Source organism: Homarus americanus, unplaced genomic scaffold (assembly GCF_018991925.1).
Source record: "Homarus americanus isolate GMGI-L3 unplaced genomic scaffold, GMGI_Hamer_2.0 scaffold57980, whole genome shotgun sequence".
NCBI lineage: Eukaryota > Metazoa > Arthropoda > Malacostraca > Decapoda > Nephropidae > Homarus > Homarus americanus.
Window position 1 is genome coordinate 3,979,009 of NW_024716703.1, and position 22,354 is coordinate 4,001,362.

A 22,354-nucleotide genomic window follows, 5' to 3' on the forward strand; every position below is an offset into this window, starting at 1 on the left:
ATTGACTATGAAACAAGTGACTTCTGACCTTTGACCTCCAATGATAGGGTCAACAAAAATTATTCCTGTGTCCTTGAACCAATAAACCTAACCTAACCTAATCTACCCTAACGTAACCTATCATACCCTAACCTAACCTAACCCAATCTACCATAATGTAACCTATCCTAATTTACCCTAACCTAACCTAACCCAATCTACCCTAATGTAACCTAACCTAACCTAACCTAACCTACCCTTACCCTTACCCTAACCTAACTTAATCATCAAGTGAAATAAGCTGCGTGAGGGGAGGAGGAGGAGAGGACAAATGACCCGAACAAGACAGTAATCCACAGGCCAAAAATATTATAATAGTGCACAGTTCTAAACTATACACACAAAAAACATACAGTACATCCATCAGTAAATCTTCAACAGTTCCAGACGACTCAGCCATTCAACACACTGTACTCCCACCATTACGTTTCATTTGAGATGACATCGAGGCTACTTATACGAAGGTTTATGATCTCAGAACCCCGTCATCTAGCTAAGTGCACAACCAACCTAATATATTGTGCTAAATTCCGTCTCGTTGTCTTTGTATAATGTGGATTTGTGGTTAATATCTTTGAGAGTGAGAGAGCAAGCAGTGGGTCAAGTGGACATAATAACTGTGGTGGGTATGAGGGATTACTACCATCATCTCAGGTAATGCCAGTGCAAACTACCGGGATAAGAAGAGATTTGGTAGTGATTCATTGGTATTGGTGGCAGTGGTTGTAGTAGTGATGGTGGCAGTGGTTGTAGTAGTGATGGTGGCAGCGTCGGTGACGGTGGCTGCATTGGAAGTGGTAGCAGCGGTGGTATACTCAATTGGCTCATAAATAAAGTGACAAATTTCGTCTGCGGTGGAATGTGATTTAGTGCTGTCATTAGAAAAGGTTGAAGGATGAGACACCATGATATACAGTCTCAGTAAATGAAAGGTTATAGACAAAGAACTTCTCACTGTAATGCATTGTAGATGGCGGGTCATAATTTCACATACAGAGTGATTCAAATATCCGGAATGACAGGGAGTGTATAATCTTTAAGTGTATGATAAATAGTTGTTCAAATCTGCCAGCCTCCGACAACTACACGTATATATCACATCTTAAACGTGGGTGTTATTGAACGTTTGTTAACAATGACACTCGAAGAATCTCTACCCCGACTTATTTCACCTAATGATTAATCACCTCAATGCTATCCTAACTTAACCTGACGTAACGCAACGCAATGCTAACCAACTTATCCTAACGCTAACCTAATCTAACGCTAATCTAACTTAACCTTAACTAACGCTAATCTAACTTAACCTAATCTAACACTTACCTAACTTCACATTACCTAATCTCACCCACCAAATAATGTTAGGGTGGTGAATCTTTAGGTGAAATAAGCTGGGGTACAGATTCTTCAGGTAAACCATCATTAATTTCTGATTTTATTCTTTATATAATCAAGAAAGTGTAGTGGCGTGCTGTAAACTAATCATCTCAGGTGTACAGTAAGGAAATCGATGTGTAAATATTAATACAATTCTCAAGGAGTGTGTGTGTGTGTGTGTGTGTGTATCAGAGGCAAGGTGTTAAGAGCAATTACTGAAACAGAATTAACAAATATATCACCATGATTCTGGACTTTTAATTCACCCTTTACGTAGACTATCACTATTTATTTGTATTTTACTGTATATATACATATGTTTTTATAATACGGTAACCTTATAATCGTTATATGATATTTTTCTAACCACTTCAGAAGATACAATTACGATGCGTCCAAACACTACACCAGAAATACAAACAAAGCAACATGTACAAACATCACTTCACACCGTATCGAGGAAAACAAATTAAAAGGAAAAGGGTAAATGAATCGTGAAGTTTGTTATTACTACCTTCAGTATTTTATATTATTATTTTAGTATCTCACAAGACATGGAAATGGGAATGCTTGGCTTCACTCCTAGTTTCTTCTGTCATTTCCAGGAGGAGGAGGAGGCTTCAACACTTCGCCAGGCGAGACGAGCCTGTCTCCGAGTAAGATCAAGCGAGTGTCTGTAACGTATATGTGTGTGTGTGTGTGTTTTCCTCCTCCTCGGACACGCCAGTAATGATGTTTAAGGCTCGTGGTTTTATTGGGGAAGACAGTCACTATAATTTTTTTAATATGTACTTAGTTTTCGGTGGCTTCTATTATTATTATTATTATTATTATTATTATTATTATTATTATTATTATTATTATTATTATCATTATTATTGTTACTGTTATTACTACGCCGCATCAACTATTTTTATTTCTGTTTTTATTATCGTTACTGGCATTCTTTTACATTCTCTACCCATTGTATTCAGGTAAGTAATAATGACGTTTCCGTTGGCTGATAATTTAATAAAAAAAATTTCTTGGTGTGATTTAGTCTTCCGAACAGTTACCTGTGGTCTACATCACTACCGCAGCTCTGCCTGCCTCCCATATGTTGCTGAGGCACACTACTAGCACACCACACCCACACATACACCCACAGTTGCACACGCACTTACACCCACACATACACCCACAGTTGCACACGCACTTACGCCCACGCCCACACATACACATACACCCCGACCTAGACCTACAGCCGTACATTCATTTACACCCACACATAGCGCTGCACCTACACTTACACCCACACATACACCCGCAGCCGCACCTATACCCACACCCACATATTCATTTACACACACACCCGCACCAACACCCACACCAACATTTACACACCCACACTTGTTTCTCCAGTACCTACATTACTCAGAGGGACTAAGTTATCCTGCCCTTGAGTGTAGCAATGTCCACTGTGAGATCTTAAGTACATGTATGGTTAAGTACTCTGGAGATGGTATAGTGATGTCAAAGAATCCCAGGTACAAAATCTTACCTACCTGTTACTGTGTGTTGGGGGTTAGAAAGTGTTAAGCTCACATAACACTCTACAACTCTGGATTTTGGGTCTTAAGGTGATGTTACTTGAGGATTTAAGTAACATATACACTAAGTAACACAGGTCATTACAGTAAAAAAGAAACGGGACTTGTGAACCAGATCGTTACTTGTTTCCTACGTAAAGGCATAAATGGACACTTGATTAGTCTGTGACATTGCTGCTATGATCTGGATGTTAGGTCGTGTGACAATGTTACACTCAGACAACAATAACACCTGGCAAAAGACACCTGTTACTCAGACCATTAACGAAAATAGAACGTTATAAGAGACTATTAGTGACGTTTGTTGAGAGAGAGAGAGAGAGAGAGAGAGAGAGAGAGAGAGAGACATGTGGCGACCCATTACTAAAGCTGTAACAGTAAAGGGAAAGTATTGTTAACGTCGTCTAACTAACCAGGAAGTTAGTTAACGCCTGACCCTACACACGGGGAGGTCACGGGACGGCTGGCACCTATCACCCGTTCTTATAACCCTTTCATGATGGACACCATACAAAATTTCCACGCCTCGGAGGCTTAACAGATAATAAAGGAGGTACCCAACAAAAACTACCCCAGGGAAGAGGGAGCCCTAGTATATGGAATGCCTGACGAGTGCCGAGGTCTATTGTGAGGATAATGTATCGTTTTTGCTCGAAGCCTTCCTGATTAAAATAGTTGAATAGGTAGGCGGAGGACCTGGTGGTGTAGAGGGAAAATAAGGATGTCTTCCACCCTCCTCTTCGACCACACCATAACACGGATTTTTTTTCTGTGACATTATTATCGAAATCTAATTAAAGTACGTAAGTTTACATTTCATTACTTATTTAATATTTAAAGACAGTCTATGTTTTGTTAAGTAAGTTAATTCTTTTATATTTACTTATCTCTTACTTTTGGGGAAGACTATTTTTATGTACAAATTACTTAAATAAAATAATAAATTCTTACTATCATTACTGATACTGTTATTATTATTATTATTATTATTATTATTATTATTATTATTATTATTAGATACTATTATTATTATAAGTTTTATTACTATTATTAGACATTGCCATTAAAATCAAATTACAGCCATGGTGAATCTGACATTCATGAAATTCACAGAATACGACCTGGAAGTCATCAAAGAAAACGAACCAGAAGTCATCAAAGAATACGAACTGGAAGTCATCAAAGAAAACGAACCAGAAGTCATCAAAGAAAACGACCTGGAAGTCATCAAAGAAAACGACCTGGAAGTCATCAAAGAAAACGACCTGGAAGTCATCAAAGAAAACGAACCAGAAGTCATCAAAGAAAACGATCTGGAAGTCATCAAGGAAAACGACCTGGAAGACATCAAAGAAAACGACCTGGAAGTCATCAAAGAAAACGACCTGGAAGTCATCAAAGAAAACGACCTGGAAGTCAACACAGAAAACGACCTGGTAGTCAACACAGAAAACGACCTGGATGACATCAAAGAAAACGACCTGGAAGTCATCAAAGAAAACGACCTGGAAGTCAACACAGAAAACGACCTGGTAGTCAACACAGCAAACGACCTGGAAGACATCAAAGAAAACGACCTGGAAGGGATGATGGAGTAGAAGGGGGGATGATGTCACAAAAAAAAGACATGGGGAAAAAAGCCTCAAGAGAATAAAAAAATAAATGAAAAAAAATTATGAACGAGAATGCCAAACAGTTCCAGGGAAGTTTAAACTCATCAGTAGCTTTTAAGTTAACAAGATTAGTATGTCTGACGCTCCCTCTGTCAGCCCAACACCGCCACTAATGACACGATCTTGTCATGAGAAGTCAAGAGTTCCCAGGAAGAGCACACCGTTCATTAGCGTGGGTTTACAAGAGAGAGAGAGAGAGAGAGTTGTCTAGAAGGTTTACTGCATGATAGAGGTGTTCGACCCCATCAGTTCTTTGGTGTTTGGGTTTGAATACCATTATGTGTGTGTGTGTGTGTGTGTGTGTGTGTGTGTGTGCGTCGTATGGTCTTTGCCCCGTGAGTCGACGTACTGTACTTTGGCTATAATCAGTAATAAAGTCGACCATTGTTTACAAATTTCGCCATAACTTTTGATTCCTCTAATTAAATCCGACATCTATACATTTAACACATGCGGGATCATGTCAAGATCGGCGTTAATCTGTTAGCATTAGCAAAAGGTCATACGAAGCTTAACTGAAGACCGTGTTTACTACTCGTTACAAAATAATATCAGGGAAGACGTGCGCTCATTGGCTACTCCAGAACAGATAATTTCCAAAATGGCGCCAGACACTTTTTTTTTCCAGTTTAAATTGATGATAATTTTATGAGGAATATTTATATTTTCATTAGTGTTTCCAGCTTGTTGACGTCAGGTAATTGTCGTGAAATTAAATGGTAATCTTTGTTGTTGTAAATCAAAGCATAAAAACATCTTCCGGTTAATGTTTTGATGATATACAGTACAGACCTACCACCCGGAAATACAAAACCCCGAAGAAATGAAGAAAAATATACACAAAATTTAATAATGTTATATTCTCACGAGGAAAATTATTGCCCATTACCTTGAATATGATGAAGTGCATATGAACTTTCAATTAATCTAGTAATTGTGCAAACTTAAAAGAAAGGTAGTTAGTTACCCCCTTAAGAAATATTTGATAATATAACGCGAACTCAAAAAATATTATACAATAAGATATAAGAATTTATTAACGACGTATTAGACAAATACAAATACACTGAATTTATTTATAAGTTCAAAGACTTCCTGATAAATTCTAAGAAAGAGTTTCCATAATAAACACATCAGATGCGGAAAGCAACAAAATAAAATATAGTGTTTTAACTGTATCGCGTTTCATTTGTTTTTCTCTGTTTGTTCCTGGTCCTTAAAGTGTTTGGATACTCTTAAGTTACTGTTACGCTGTGTTTTTTTTAAGTAATTTCTTCCTTCCCGCAGTGTGCGTTGAGTATGGACCCACCTACACGGAAACACAACGCCAGGTGCTGACTCTTTCTCCTCCTTCACCACCAGCAGGCGTTGTGAGGTTCCCGCTGGCGTCTGACTGAGGAGCAACAAACACAACCTGATTACCTTACACACCTGTATATAATAATAATGATAGGGAGAAAAAGAAGGAAAAAATACGCCTCTCCCTCCCCTGTCTCTTCCTCCAGCACCCCTCTCCTCCTCCTCCTCTTCTTTTAACATTCCTCTCCTCTACCCATCTTCTTTCTCCTCCTTCACCTCCTCTTCTTCCTACCAACCGTTAGCGATTTCTCACTCCAGATCAAATTAGTTCTTCACTTCACTCCTGTTCCCTGCGCTGGCTTAATCTTTTTTTTGCGGGCGTGGGAGGGCGTGTAGGGCGCGGGAGGAAGTAGAAGAAGAAGGATAGAGGAGGAAGAGGAGGGACAAGGGGTAAGGATGGAGCCATGGAAGAAGTGGTGAGAGGTAAGGATGGAGGCATGGAAGAAGTGGTGAGAGTTGGGGAAAGAGGAGGGGGTGGAGTTGTGTGGAAGTGGGTGGGATTCTGGAGCAAGGGAAGGTAGGTGGAGATACGTTGGGGTGTGATGGTAATAGTGGTCATGGTGTTACTATTAGTGGTGGTTGTGGTAGTAGTAGTAGTAGTTTTGGTGGTACTAGTGGTCGTGGTGGTACAGGAAGTCGTAGAGGTGCCGGAGGTCGTGAAGAAGAGGTTTCGTTAATTTACACAAAAAATGGAAGTTTCCTCAAAGAACAACAGCGTCATGTGGTGGTGATGGTAGTGCTATTAGTGGTGGAAGTGATGCTGGTGGTGATAGTGATGATGATAATGGTGGTGGTGATGATAATAATAGTGATGATAGTAGTGGTGGTGATGGTGAGGACGACGGAACATTAGCACCACCACCACCACCACCACCACCACCACCACCACCACCACCACCACCACCACCACCCCACCTCCACCCAGTAATTATGTACAAATACAGTCCCCAGGAAGCAGACAACACCATTAAAATCTAACATAACAAAAGAGTTCGTCTCTCCCGTGTACACAACGCCGCCTCAAGGAAGGGGAGTCTCTCTACCTACTGCTCATGGGAGGTTGGCGAGCGTTCGTCTGCCGTAAATTCGAGTTTGTTTGGCGTAACTTCGAGGGTTGGTCTGGCGTAAATTCGAGCATTCATCTGACGTAACTTCTCTAAATTTATCATAATGGGTTTCGCTATAGTGCTCGTACTATAAGAGACCTTCCATTACCGTGTCAATGAACGCTGTAGACTCTGTAGAGAAAGATACTGGCGGTAGAGCTAAGTGCTTGTATTACCACTGTTGTTATGGTACAGTACGTGTGTAGGAGCAGTCATTACCCACGTTGTCAGATGATGTTCAGAGGAGAAGAGCTGACGGCCAGGCGTGGGAGACCTGATGCTTGTTCTTGCTGTTCTTACCTCTTCCCAGCACACCTGTAATTAGCGGTGTTCTGCCCTCTCACTCAGTTGACATAACAGAATAAGTGCCCTTGATGCCCTGTACTATTGTGCTGGGTATAAGGTCATATTGCTGCCCCCTGTCTGTGAACATAGCGGGTTGAATCCTTTATACCTTGTTGTAAGTATAGGCGCAGGAACAGGTCATTTGCTGCCTCCCGTGGTTGACATAACAGGGTAATGCCTTGGACGTGTGTGTGTGTGTGTGTTATTAACATCATTATATTGCACCAGTTAAGTAGAATGAAATAACAGAACTATTCAGTCATACTTTACTAGATGGCTGTCCAGTTATGACCACGAGGTGAACACAGTACTTACATCTGAACTACAATCATTATGACCAACACTTTACACTTTTCTTATCATAGTGGCACCTGTTACTAACTGTCATGATGTAGTGCTCCTAACTGACTGGTGGGTTTAGACAGTATTTTTTTTCTCAGGGATTAAAGTAAAGAGATTGTTAGGAGATTTATCGGTGGTGCCATGTTGTGTAAATACTGGCACCTCCCTCCTTCCATCTCCTCCCTCACCCTACCCCCCCCCCTCCCCCCCGTGGAACTGTAAACAGTGAAGAATTGGGTTATGGTTAATGTCTCTATATTGGAAGTTAGTTCGTAGTTCTTCATATATACACACACACACACACACACTACATCCTTGACCACCGAAGGGTCAAGACGTACCTGGCGCTCCTCTCGGAGCAGCCAGGTCAACTGTTAAGTTGGCCCATACCAACCCCCTCCCCTGAACCCTCCTCCCCACAGGAATATCAACAAGTTCTCGCCAGAAGTTACAATTTCATTTAGGAAAGGAACAGAACCAGTGTTAAACAGAGGCGAACAGTGCTTAGTCAGTGAGAACAACTCAACAGTAATAGTCGTACCCAAGTTAACCTTCACACAGTGAGGTTCCAGGTACCCAGTGATAACGGCCCGTGAGACCTAACAACAACCAGCGATGTGTTAATCCGTCTACGATAGGAAGGCCTAAGACCAAACCTCACTCATATAACACCATCTGTGAGGGAATTACTACACCACGTCATGTCCCTCATAACGCCATATGTGAGGGAATTACTACACCACGTCAAGTCCCTCATAACACCATCTGTGAGGGAGTTACTACACCACGTGAGGCCCCTCATAACACCATCTGTGTGGTAATTACTACACCACGTGAGGTCCCTCATAACACCATCTGAGGTAATTCCTACACCACGTGAGGTCCCTCATAACACCGTCTGTGAGGGAATTACTACACCACGTGAGGCCCCTCATAACACCATCTGTGAGGGAATTACTACACCACGCCAGGTCCCTCATAACACCATCTGAGGGAACTACTACATCACGTCAGGTCCCCCCTAACACTATCTGGGAGGGAGTTACTACACTACGTGTTTGCTGTTCAACACCTACATTAATCTGTATGTTCACTGTATGTTCTTTTGCCTTTCTCTAATGAAGGCTTTTGTTAAACCACCAATGTATGTAATAAGTCATTTATGTCCAATGTATATTTTCAGCCTTCGGGCTGCAGAACTTTTTCAATAAACCGTTAATTATTATTATTATTATTATTTACACACCACAGAAAGTAAACATTAGCCTCACTCCTACACTGCGGTACATAACCTTGATCTATACCTGAGTTTACAATCTTTAACGATCAATAAATAGTAAATCACTATATACAGACATGTTACCCACCGTCCTCGAGTAACCTAACCTAACCTAACCTAACCTAACCTAACCTATATCAGACGATCAAGTTAATTACGTTATCACTGTCACACAACACGACACACCAGCGGCACCTTACCTGATCAAGAGATGAATTACCTGAACACACCTGTGGTTCATTGAGGTAACCAGGCCACCCTCACCACACCTGTCTCACCTGGAGGTCTACCTAGTATCTACGCTTCGGGCTGTTTTGTTTAGTGTTGTTTATGTATTCGGTGTGTGGAGGTGTACAGTGACAACAGGTGTTTGTTATGTGAAGGTACAAGGTGTTGCTGAGAGAGAGAGAGAGAGAGAGAGGGAGAGAGAGAGAGAGAGAGAGAGAGAGAGAGAGAGAATTAACCCATGTAAGGTGAATGTAAATGGATCACCCTCAATAAACTGCTTCATTAAGGTAAAGTGTAGCCAATGCTACCTGTGAAGGACGAGTACTTAATGTGTTTTTTCTACAGTAATTAACGACACAATGAGACACCACGCATGACTTACCTGTTTATCTTACATTATTTGCCAAACGTAAGTGAATATATAATTAGCATTGTTTTAGTTAAATCGATAACTAATTACCAGTGATCTTCGTGATAACATGATAACAGGTATGAGTTTATGATATTTTCTTCCTTGTTTGATATATTGACAGAAGCAGTAGTAAGAGAAGTGAAAACATGAGTGATGGTGAGAGTTATAAATTTGTTGAATAATGACAGAAAATGTAAACACAAGGTGAATAAAAGTGAAAAAAAATAAGTAGAGAATGAAGACAAGTAGATGCATAAGATGAGATGAAAAAAATGCATTGAGAATTACAAGAGGAAGAAACCCAGGAAGCAGTAGCGTGTGTGTGAATGAACGGAGAATGCATTAGGTGATTTTTTTTCAGGGATATTTTTTTTTTCGGATGGGTGATGCTGGGTTAAGTGAAGCGACGAGAGTATACCAGTTTTAGGGTATTGTTGTGGCCGGGAAGTATCATAGTAGAATACTTATTATATAGTAGGAAAACTGAATGACTGATAGTAAATGAAGGGGAAATATATGAACATAAGAACATAAGAAAATAAGGAGTATGTATAGTATTTGTTGTTGTTTCCCATCATTGTGAATTAAGCAGAGAAAAGCTTTAGAGTATAATAATATTAATGATGATAATAATAATAATAATAACAATAACAATAATAATAATAACAATAATAATAATAATAATAATAATAATAATAATAATAACAACAACTGAAGTTTTATTTCTGATAATTGCTTAAAATTATTAATACTATCACTTGGGTTTTATAAATCTCTATATGTATTATTATTTACAAACAAACTCAAAATATAGCAGTACAGTAAATTAGTCTTAAGAAAAACAAAATAAAATCCAAATAAAATCAATAATCAAACGTAAATGCATCACTATTTTTTTATCTCATTTTCTTTTATGTTGTGAGACATTATCAAAAATAGAAATCATATGACCACACATTAGGTATTGGAAGCGACCTAGTTATTGTTCTTTTTCCCATGGTCGTCACGGTTTACCTGGCAGAAGACCCGCTATGCTTAATTAACAGTTGGAATAAGCAGTTTTTTTGCTAGTATACAACACGAAGCTCCCGGAACCTGTCTATCCATATTGAGAACTACAGTGCTGACACTTATGATATCCACCCAAGGCGAGTTTATCTCTTCTTTTCTTTCTTTTACCCTAATCGTTATTTTGTGTCCGGAATAAGAGTCACGGGAATAATAACCACGGAAACAAAAGTCACAGGAATGAAAGTAAACATTTTTGTTAGGAAAAATCATAAAATATAGACATTTTAATTAGTCTAAATAAAATTAGGTAAGGTAAGATTAAGTTAGATTCGGTCTGTGACATTTTTTTTCCAACACATTTTATTGGGCAATGTAAGTGAAGTCTGATATTATATTGTATTATATCGCTTCAACAACAACTAAGACCTTTAGGAGCATATTCTAATATACTCAATATATACATCTCTCCCCTCTGCCTCAACCCTCGATACTTTCACCTAAATCCAGTCCTAAGAAAAGCTAAAAAAAAGAAAGGGATCCCGTGAAGCATTATGGTGTTTAATCATCAGGTGAAAAAAATTGCACCCTAAAATTAACACCACCACCTAATTCCTGATGATCTATTAGAGGTAATGCCTTCCTCCACGCCATAAAACTCCGAGTATAGTGTATATAGTGACCAGGTGAAGGAATACATTCTTGATGATTAGTAAACGTGATGTGGTGTTCTATTTTTTTTTTTTAAGGGAATAATAATTGAAACAGATGGTGATCACACAAGTATTGCTGTCAAACCTGTTCACTGTGATGTTCCTTTGTCAGAGCTTGAAGAACATCCTTGAACTGTGTCAGGTTACCGGATGTAGAAAAAAAAATACGGATTGGATTTCTACCGTTTACTAGTTCGGGATACGAGTTAATTTTAATGGCTTATAGGTCTGTAAGATATAAAATCGATAGAATAATGACAGGATAAGTGTGTCTCCTCCCATATGCTCCAGTAAAGTCGATTATGAGTGTGACGTGATAGTACTCTTGATGTAGTTTGTCAGAATAGTGGCTGTTGAAGGTCTACAGAACGAATCTTGAAATAAAATAAAATAAAAAATCACAGTAAAAACCTTACCTAACCTATTGTAATCTAATGTAACCAAATTTGTGATATTTTTCTGTGATTTTGTTTTAGCTTGTGAATTTTGTAATTTTTTCTTGTGACTTTTTGTGATTCTTTTTTGGTGATTTTTTTCTTGCTACTTTTTGTCATTTTGATTTTTGTGATTTTTTTGCGACTTTTTACTGTGATTTTGTTGTTTGTGATTTGTTTTTCTGGTCACTAACACAACCGAGGAAGCTATGAGGTCGTCTTACCATTATATAACACTGGATGTTTACTGGTAAGGTTAATATTGATGTGTCTGTGTTTTCATAGTCTGAAATGAATCGAGGAGCTGAATTGCCCCAACACCACTACACCAGCCCACGGGTAACATCAGTACTCCATCTATAAGCACACATGACGTACTGTACATCAATGGTAACTGTTCATCCATGCATTAGGATCTGGCTCTAAACACGAGTCAAGGGTTAATTAAATTATATACAGGTAATACTTAAGGTAAGGATGAGACTTAAAACTTCAATGTTGCGTGAGGAAAGGATGACGGTATTGTCAAAGACTATGTAAAATTGTACAGCGTTGCACCTATTAATAAATACGACACTTTTCTTTTAGTAGGATTGAAGGAAACAAAGTTGACTCATCCCTGACAGCTTTGCATAGGCCCTACACGACTTACTTTTGATATGTTGTAATTTTTATCCCACGTGACTAGAACAATCATAACGAAAAATCAACAGAAGGATGAATCGTCTGCTTCTTGCTTTTGCTTAATTGGATTTGCTGGTCGTCAACTGCTTAGGTTATTACGGCCAACATCTGCATAAGAACGCGGTGGAATAGTTGTCACTGAAAGATCATTAAAATGTAATACGAAAATAGTTGGTGGTAAATACTGGACAGTTCACATCAACAGGATCTTAATTATGTTTATTCATGATATGTCGACCACACGAAGTAGAGCGAGAGGAAAAAAGATTATACGTCAATGATTAACAGCAACATAAAGAGGAGACAGACGCCATGCTTGACCGCTCCAAAAGTATTCACAGCCAATAATAATAACAATTAAACATTTCGTGCAGCTGTTAACAATACAGGGGGTGGGGTGGGGTGGGGTGGGGTGGGGTGGGGTTAGGGTACGTGAAGCAAGTCCATGCCCATTGCCCACAAAGCCTCGAGTTTATGGGCGACAATAACAGGTTGTTTATGATGAACACCAGAGAGTAGTTGACAAGGCGCTATGGTTGAGTAAAGTCTAGAATAGCAGTACTAGTAGCGGCCGGTATAGGAGGATTTAGTGCATGGCAGACTACCCCCCACCCTCTCCCATGGCGCCGCCCGCGTCCACTAATTGCTCCCAGGGTCATAAATACTGATGGAACGCGTCCTATGTTACCCCCCCCCCTCTTCCCTCTATACTCCTACACACGTTCTCCTGCGGCTTTTAAAGAGGCTGGGGGAAATGGCCGGAAAAAAATGTCACCTTCCCACCACGTTTTAAAATCAGAAAAAAAAATCACGAACACATTAACCTGTTATGGTCGTTTTGTGGTTAATAAGCACTTAAGAGTTGACCGCATGATACGGGAGATTCTCACTGCGTGCAAGTCATCCCCCCCGCTGTAGTTATATAGTTGGGCCTCTAGTGTGTGTGTGTGTTACGGAGGCTTCCTGGCGCCGTTACTTATCAGGCAGCTACGAGGTTGCAACAGATGTTTGGATGCGCGTGGAAGGTGTGTTTTTGTGAGGCTGACGCGGGAAGGAGACGGCGGCCGGTCGTGTGAAAGCAGAGCAGCGGCTTAATGAGGGTGGGAGTGTGGTTATGAGGATGCTTAGTAAAGGAGGCAAAGGTTGGTGTGTGTGTGTGTGTGTGTGTGTGTGTGTGTGTGTGTGTGTGTGTGTGTGTGTGTGTGTGTGTGTGTGTGAACTTGGTATCAATATTTCTTTTTAGTATTATAAATTAATAAAAATAACCATAATATACTGAAAGATTTGATGTTTCATTTAATACATTATTTACTATCATAACAACCCAATTATATTAGTAATGATGCAGTTCTTCTATAATTTGTGTTACTATTAAATACAGTATATAAACGTCTTTATATAAATATTAATTTGAACTATTTATCGAAAAAATTAGTACAAAATTATATATATTCCCCAATTATCCCTTATTAGTGTGATATATACAAATACCTATAATTTACTGTCATTATAATTTTATTTTTAACTGATATTAATAATTTATCCAAGAGAGTGAGAGTTTACCAGTACGTGATTATGTATATAATTCCGGTGGCAATGGTGGTAGTGATAGTGGTGGTGGTGGTGGTGGTGGTGGTGGTGGTGGTGGTGGTGGTGGTGGTGGTGGTGGTGGTGGTGGTGATAGTGGTGGTGGTGGTGGTGGTGGAGTGGGTGGTGGTGGTGGTGGTAGTGATAGTGGTGTGTGGTAATGACAGTGGTGGTGGTGGTGGTATGTGATAGTGGTGGTGGTGGTGGTGGTGGTGTGATAGTGTGGTGGGTGGACAGAAAGACAGTAGGTGATGGCAGTGGTGGTGGTAGTGATAGTGGTGGTGGTGGTGGTGTAGAGGATAGCAGGTAATTATGGTGGTGGTGGCGGGGCAGAATAGTGGTGGTGGTGGTGGTGGTGGTGCAGGATAGGGTGGTGGCGTGGATGGTAGTGACAGTGGTAGGAGGATGGTGGTAGCAGTGATAGTGGTGGTGGTGGTGGTGGTGGTGGTAGTGGTGGTGGTGGTAATGACAGTGGTGGTGGTGGTGGTGGTGGTGGTGGTGGTAGGTGGTGGTGGTGGTGGTGGTGATCGTGATGGTGGTGATGGTGAAAGATAGTGGTGATAGTGGTGGTGGTGGTGGTGGTGGTAGGATGGTGGTGGTGGGTAGCAGGTGGTGGTGATGTAGTGATAGTGGTGGTGGTGGTGGTGGTAGTGTGGTGGTGGTGGTGGTGGTGGTAGTGATAGTGGTGAAGTTGTGGTGGTGGTGATAGTGGTGGGTGTAGTGGTGATGGTGTGTGATAGTGGTGGTGGTGTGATGAGTGTGTGTGTGGTGGTGGTGGTGGTAGGTGATAGTGGTGGTGGTGGTAGTGGTGGTGGTAGTGATAGTGGTGGTGGTAATGACAGTGGTGGTGGTGGTGGTGGTGGTGGGTGGTGGTGGTGTGGGTGGTAGAAAGGGATGGTGGTGGTGGTGGTGGTGGTGGTAGTGATAGTGGCAAGTGGTGGTGGTGGTGGTGGTAGTGATAGTGGTGGTGGTGGCAGTTGTGTGGCGGTAATGGTGGTATGACAATGTGGTGGTAATGGTGGTGGTGGTGGTGGTGGTAGTGATAGTGGTGGTGGTGGCAGTTGTGTGGCGGTAATGGTGGTATGACAATGTGGTGGTAATGGTGGAGTGAGGTGTGACAGTGTTAAGGAGAGGAAGGGTTGTGGTGTGAGGTAGTCAGCACAACACAACACCGTTACTATCACATAACAGTTAATTGTCAAAGGTACAATTCCCACGAGACATCCTGGCTCTCGTAAAATTTTAATTACTCTCATGTTATCGTCAAAGTCTTGTCACAACCTCGTACATCTGTTTTTTCTTCTTCTCTCTCATTTCTTTCCCTACGTCTCTCCTTCCTTCCCTCCCCTCCCCCCTGGTTGAGGCAGTGGGGAGGGAAGGAGTGATGGGGAAGGAGGACTTGGTGTGTGGGGCAGCGGCGAGGAGAAACAGGTTGCAGGAAGGGGAAGTCCCAAGAGGAGTCACGTAGGACTAACGAAGGAGGAAGGAGTCCGCCATCCTCTCCCAGGTCAGCCTCTGAACCCTGAACCCCACCCACTGATGACGGCAGAGAGAGACAGAAACAGAGACAGATAGACAGACAGACACGGACACATAAACAATCAGACAGACAGACATACCAAACCACACAGAAATATTACAGAGTAGTTACCACACTCGATGTTTCCTGTACAATACACTGAACTTTCACACGCTGCTGGAAGTGAGGTAGAAGATAAAGCGAAGGTGGTAGACTATGGTCATTACACCCCTGGCGACGCAACATCTTAGGTCGAAAAAAAGGGAACATTTAAAACACAGAAAGATATAAAAACTCTGAAGAAGAAGAAGAAGAAAAAAAGTATTCGCTATTATCACTATACCGCTAAGACTCGCCGAGAATAGTCAAAGGGAAAAGAAAGGGTCATTTGAATTGTCTTTCTGTCTGTCTGTGTCTTCATTTTTTATCGTCAGTAGTGAAACAGGATCACCTGATGTTACCATAATAGTAGCTCAAGGAATAGCAGAGATGGGATTATGGAACGTCTCTCTCTTCCTCGATCACATACACCTACTCTCTATCTCAACTCTCTTTCTTGCTCTCTCTCAAACACCCATACACACACTCTCTCTCTCTCTCTCTCCCCTCTTTCTCATACACTCAAATACTCATTAACCTTCAGTCTTGCTTCTCACAGTCCAAGGTGCTACAGACTCTTTTTTACTCGTCGTTCATTCCTCTCACCATTTGTTCACTCTCCCACTTGTTTACTGCCGGGGTTAAGTTGCTGAGAACGAGGAACTGGAACAGACCAAAAGTAATGTTTGGGGGTCATTGAGTGGGGAGTCCGGCGGGGCATCTGCTGTATACTCTAGATTAGCCTGAATATTTCGACGGTAGTAAATTAGAATAACTGAATATTCAACTTTGGATTTGTTTTAAATATCTGAATATTAATTTCTTGCATTGTGGATTATTTTTTGTTATATTCGAATCAGCAGTTTTAGATTTTTCGAAATTTCAACTCTGGAATATTGAAATTTCTGATTTTTTCGATCCTGAAATATCGAAATTTGTGAATAATTTTTTGAAAAATAAAGATATTCGATTCCAGAGTAAAAGTATTCAGAATATTTAACCGAAGACGTTTACAAAATCAAACACTCAATAGAATCTAGAATTTTCAACAAAAAGTTAAATACCCAACTCAAGCGTTACTTCAAAATTCTGAACACTGAATTACAGAATTTAACAAAAACATAACATTCCAATCTGAAGTTACCAAGCAAGCGAACATTACTAGCAAGATATTTAAGGAAGACTGAAATATTCAAGGCTAAAGTTGAGTAAATAAGACTACAATAATACAACCCTTTAGTGGTCAAGGAACCCACTACCTGCTCAAGCCTAAGACTTAAGGAATTAATTAACACCAGTCCTGCCATCCTGCTTACCTGTAAAGTATAATAATAATAATAATAATAATAATAATAATAATAATAATAATAATAATGATAATAATATTAATAATAATTAGGAGAAGAATAAGAAATAGAAGAAATAAGGAATAAAAAAGAAAAGGAAAGAAAATAAGAGTAAATTCCACAATAACAATGCCAATCAGAGTACAGTGCAGCGTTAAAAAAAAACAATTAACTCGATGCGCACAATTAAAACTACAAGTGTATCAAGGAAAACACACACACACACACACACACACACACACACACACACACACACACAGTGACCTCCACCACCACGCACTAGCAGGGTTTGGCAGTGGACTACTGCACCATCTTCGTCATCGCCACCTACTGCCACCTGCAGTCCCCCGCCCATCTCGCGCAGTCCACCACTACAACAAAATTCAGCCCATAAGAGCCCGAACTGATAGATATAAGAAGAGCACCATCCCACATAGTTAAAATAATAAACAGCACCTGATTTATGTACTGTACAGTCCTGTAAATGTATTGAACGTATATTATTATGTCCAAATCACATGTAAGTTTGTATATTTTTAGCCACCGGCTGCAACTCTACTAATAAACCGTTTATTATTATTATTATTATTTACACACACACACACACACACACGCACACACACACACACACACACACACACACACGCACACACACACACACACACACACACACACACACTCTGACCATGGAGGAGGAGGCAGAGGAGAAGGGCCACTGACTGGTAAACAAAGGTCTGAATAATGAATTAATAATGACGTTCTTGGTTCACTCTGATTCATTCGAGTTGAGGGATAGATAGATAGATAGATAGATAGATAGATAGATAGATAGACAGATAGATAGATAGATAGATAAACAAGGAGATGACACAAACAGATAACTAAACAGAAAAGTAGATGCATAGATGATTGAAGGTAAGAGCAATATACTTATACAAAGCGAAACAAAAGACAACTACCAGTAAACAAAAACAAAAAAGAATTATTATGTACCTTATTGTAATTAGACGGTAAGACAGAGGCAGAGGGATAAAATGAGACAGACATGACAGAAGCAATAAATATGACAGGTGCAGCCAAGAAGGAAAGGCGGAAGTGCAGTCAACTTTGCCCATTTGAGGAAAAAAAACAAAGGAGTGACTTTTTTATCCCAGGTATAATTATCTGTTCTGGTGGTCGTCCTGGGTGTTAAATGTAGCGTGAGAGATAATATGGATGCTATTATGAATGGCTGAATATCTATCTATCTATCTATCTATTAATTTATCTATCTGCCTTCATTCTTTTTGGTTTTCCTCCCACCATAGCCGCCTCCTTCCTTCCCTCCTACGACTTTACACTATACTCCCTTCCTTCTTCTCTCTTTCTCATTCCCCATCACCACAATGTTCCCTCACTCCATCATCACCGGATCTCCCTCAGTTGGTGTTCAAGGACGTGACATGAAACCATAAGTAACATGACACACAAGACAGCATCACTTCCTCTGCTGTGTTGTTTAATCTTCGTCTTGTTTGTTTGTTTTGTTTACTATTGTCATTGTATGTTTTATTTTTATTATTTATTGTTGTTATTGTTGCGGTTATTATTATTAGTAGTAGTAGTAGTAGTAGTAGTAGAAGTAATAGTAGTACCAACACCATCGTAATACGTCCCTGCTTCAACACTCTTTAACCTCAGGATGAAACAACATGTAAACAACTCTCGGTACACCACACTGTAGACACCTTACCAATGACTCACTCTATCAGTCGAGCATAAAGAGTAATGGAAGTTATTCACGGGTGTATTAGTTGAATGAGGAGAGGATGTTGTAAATGGTGGGAGGGTGTGGCAAAGTTCATGCAGGTGGTGAGGGAAGACGAGGGGGGATGGAAGAGGAGGGGTGGAAGAAGAGGAAGAGGAGGAGGAAGGGAAGATGAGGAGGAGGAGGGGAGAAGGAGGAAGGGAAGATGAGGAGGATGGGGGGATGGAAGGAGGGAGGGGGGAGGGAGGAGGAGGCGGGAGGGAAGAGGAGGAAAGGAAGGAGAGGCGGGGAGGGAAGAAGAGGAGAGAGGGAAGAGGTGAAGGAAAGGAGGGAAGAGGAAGCACCTATATATTTTCTTAAACCTCACAATTATTATCTAAAAATAACAAAATTTTGGTTAAGAATTTTTAAGATCTTGATTTTCAGTATAAACATAACCTTTACCTGTCTTACATGACCCTGAGAATCCCATTGGCGATACTAACGACTCTACCTTGTTGCCATGGAAACATCTATAACAACAAATACAACCACCAATCAGGTAAGTTCTCTGATTTTTACCTGAATTAGAGCGGATTATTACACCTTACTGTATCTTCAAGCTTTGTATGAAACCACTCCACCTGAAGATAATAAAGTGTTTTAAAAGTGTCACTCATCAGACAAACTGGATGGCAGGAACGTGATGTTAAGTACACAGGTATCTTGTTTAAGTACACATTCTAACACAGGTACAAGATATTACGGGACCTATGTTGAATATTACGCCAAGTGGGTCTCCTATTTTATGAACAAGTATGGTAAACAGTTATGCAGAAGAGATCTAGTTTTGGGCACAGTTGTAAGTCTTCGTCAGATAGTTCCTCATATCCTTCTGCCTCGAGGTAAGATCCACATACCAGTAGTAATAGTAAATATTCGGTGATTTTCCAGATGTCCAGTTTATCCTCAACAAATACACTAGGTAAAGAAAACGGGGAACTCTAAGAATCCTCCAGTATCCCCAATCAGAAAGAGACGGAAGAGGAAGAGGAAGACGACGATGAAGAAGAGGAGGAAGAGGAAGAAGAGAAGGAGTAGGAGGAGGTGTTGAATATTCTTGTGAACTCCCCAAAAAATTCAAGTATATATTAGGTGTATATCATAATAACCCATTCATTATAGTAACACAGGTGAGAGACGCAGATAACACAGGTGAGACGCAGGTAACAAAGGTGAGAGACGCAGGTAACACAGATGAGAGACGCAGGTAACACAGGTGAGAGACGCAGGTAACACAGGTGAGAGATGCAGGTAACACAGATGAGAGACGCAGGTAACACAGAGACGCAGGTAACACAGGTGAGACGCAGGTAACACAGATGAGAGACGCAGGTAACACAGGTGAGAGACGCAGGTAACACAGATGAGAGACGCAGGTAACACAGCTGAGAGACGCAGGTAACACAGGTGAGAGATGCAGGTAACACAGATGAGAGACGCAGGTAACACAGATGAGAGACGCAGGTAACACAGGTGAGAGACGCAGGTAACACAGATGAGAGACGCAGGTAACACAGATGAGAGACGCAGGTAACACAGGTGAGAGACGCAGGTAACACAGATGAGAGACGCAGGTAACACAGATGAGAGACGCAGGTAACACAGGGAGTGAGTCAGGTCAAGTGTTATGGACGTGAGAACAAAATCGCAGAGACAAACAAGACTCAACTCAAACCTTTCACAGTATAAGATTAAATAGTATGTCTCCTGTTCATATATGTTCTTTTATTCTCGAGTTTATTTTTCTATTTTTTTAATGTATTTCTTTTTTATGATGAGTGATGTGGACATCGAATACTGTTATTATTAAGAGATGGAAGTATATCCCCTTCAACCATCCTCTCTCCTGCAACTATCCACCCTGTAACCAACCTCTCCCTCCAACTATTCCCCTCCTTCAACTATCCTCCCACTATCCACCCCCCCCTCCCCACCCCCTACGACTTCCTCCCCTTTGCATCTACACTTTCCTTCTGCCCCATCTGCTGAGACCCAACCATAAGCTTACTGGGTCCATGAGATGATACGCTCGTTAACTAAGTAATCATTTAGACAGACCTTCCAGTTGTTTGGGTAATCATCATAAAAAAGACAGACAGATAGACAGATAAAACGTGAGACAGGATATACTTAAATATTAATTGATTTTAAATACACATTTTCTGGGGTTTCTTTGTATATAAACTATTAAACAATTATATTACTGGGATTATAAGACGGTCATTTTGCTATATGAAAATTAATTATACTGATCGTTTATGAGAAGAAAAACAACAATATAAAAATATATTTTGATTTCCCACATGAGTGTCCAATTCTTAAATCATTTAGGAACACTTGGCAGATTTTGACTATATGAACACCAGATTTTAAAATGAACGTTGGGGAGAAATCTGACGACTATATATTGTAAACATCTATAGGTGATGTTTACCCTCGCCCGAGATGTTGATATTTATAATGTATTACTGAACATCAATAATTAAGGTCTTTAAGAGTATATTCTGTGTTAGTAAATACAATAGTCATCAGGAATTAAAAAAAATATATATTTCTCTGAGTCGAATGTAAGTGTATGTTTTTATTCTTCTATTTTTGTTGTTGTTGTTGTTGTTGTATTTTGTTCATTCATCAGTAATTATCCCTATTTAGTTTAATACACACACACACACACACACATCAGTAATTATCCCTATTTAGTTTAATACACACACACACACACACACACACACACACACACACACACACACACACACACACACACACACACACACACACAGGATAAAGCTGACTTCCTGCTACATTGAATTTACCTCAAAAAATTCACATTATATTGATTTTCGTAGATATTAATGCAGATATTACAAGATCACTGTTATATTATGAGGAAAAGGGAACAAATTAAATATTATAAAATTAGCTTAGCTTTCAAATTCCTGATATGAAAATATTTAAAAATATATCTACTCAGAGAATAAGTTTTTGTTAAGTTTTATATTAGAGACAAAAAAACCCACATTTCGTATTTATTTCCCTTAATAACAAATGAAGAAAAATGCGTTATTTTATTTTTCTCTAAGTTACCGGTCAAAAAAAACCTCAAAACCATTTTCTGTTGAATGTAAACAATGCCTGGGGAGTGTACACAACCTGGACCATGCACCACGTCAACAATCGACCACACCTTCGTCAGTAGCCTTTGGTATTATTATTGTAAACAGGAAGAGTCCCCTGGTAACACTCTTGATACGAGTTTTTGTAAAGCTTAGGAGTTTCTCAGGACTGGTGCGTGGGGTGAAGGTGCTGTTACCGTGTGGAGGTCCTCATATTCACGAACAGGAAGGGCTTGATAGAGATGGGCCTCACATCCACGGACAGAGAAGAGGTGATGGAGATATGCACTCACGGGCAGGAAACGGACGATGT